Genomic DNA, 1,298 nt, shown 5'->3' with positions numbered 1-1,298 from the left:
CTCTTCATGCTTTTCCTTTGGATTGTCTTGAAAGTGTTCTGTTTGTGTGTTTACTTCTTCCACACTCCTCTCATCACTTATAGTGATCATCTTGCATTCTTCCCGTCTTACTTTTTTTGTTTCTCCTCTTGGGTTCTTCTCTGTGTCACTTGGGAAACTGTTGACATAGATATCCTTCTTGGGACTCCAGCCTCTTGATGGTGTCTCCCTGGTTTTTTATATTGGCTCACACTTCATCCTTGAACACTCTGTTGTCTTGGACTTCCTTACATATACCTTCAAGCAAAGTCTCAATTCTGGAGAATCTATCTTTGGATGGTGATGGTGGGTTGAGGTTAGGAGGTTGAGAGTGGTCATGTTGGTTTTGATATGGATGTTGAGAATGGTGGTTAGGTGGGTGTTGATATGAACTCTGTGAGGGATGTTGGTGAGTTACATTGTTGTTGGGATTGTGGTTGTGGCGTCTCTGGTCTTGGCCTTGGTCTTGTTGATTTCCCCTCCCAAAATTAGGGTGGTTCCTCCAACTAGAATTATAAGTTTTGGAGTATGGATCATGGGTCTGCCTGGGTGAGTTCCCAACATAGTTGGCTTGTTCCCAGTCACCTTCTTCTCCTGTATTCACTCCTTCTTGAGCTGGTGATGAAGAGGTGATTGCTGCAACTTGGTTCTCTTCCATTTTCTTGGCAAGATCGACTAACTGCTTGGTGATCATCTTATTTTGAGCCAGCAGTGCATCCATATGGTTCAGCTCTATCACTCCTCGAGTGTTGCTCCTTTCAGAAGCATAGAAGTAGTCATTCTCAGCTACAGTCTCAATGACATCTATGGCTTCTTCAATGGTTTTCTTTTTGTTTAGAGTCCTCCCTGATGAATGGTATAAGGCCTTCTTTAATTCGTAAGAAAGACCTTCGTAGAAGATGTGCAGTTGAACCCATTCATTGAACATGTCTGGTGGGCACCTTCTTGTTAAGTCCTTAAACCTCTCCCATGCCTCATAGAGAGTTTCACCATCTTGTTGCCTGAAGGTTTGTACCTCATCTCTCAACCTATTGATTCTTTGAGGAGGGTAGAATCTCGCCAAGAATTTGTTCACCACATCTTCCCAATTTGTTAAACTCTCCTTCCGGAAAGATTCCAGCCATTTAGATGCTTTGTCCCTGAGTGAAAAGAGGAACAAAAGCAATCTATAGACATCCGGATGAACACCATTAGACTTCACAGTGTCACATATTCTTAGGAAGGTGGTTAGATGTTAATTGGGGTCTTCTTGGGCGCTTCCTCCGAATGAACAGTTGTTC

General features: G+C 43.0%; 1 non-coding gene across 1 annotated transcript; it reads left to right on the top strand.

Annotated features, from left to right (window-relative positions):
• Positions 1-944: 944 nt before the first annotated feature.
• On the top strand, positions 945-1,048 carry LOC130972492 (small nucleolar RNA R71). The gene has a single exon (XR_009083655.1). It is a non-coding gene; the product is annotated as a small nucleolar RNA R71 (small nucleolar RNA).
• Positions 1,049-1,298: the final 250 nt, after the last annotated feature.

The sequence above is a fragment of the Arachis stenosperma genome, chromosome 3 (assembly GCF_014773155.1).
Source record: "Arachis stenosperma cultivar V10309 chromosome 3, arast.V10309.gnm1.PFL2, whole genome shotgun sequence".
Classification (NCBI taxonomy): Eukaryota; Viridiplantae; Streptophyta; class Magnoliopsida; order Fabales; family Fabaceae; genus Arachis; species Arachis stenosperma.
Note: the sequence above shows the minus strand (reverse complement) of the source record. Positions and strands in the feature narration are given on the sequence as shown.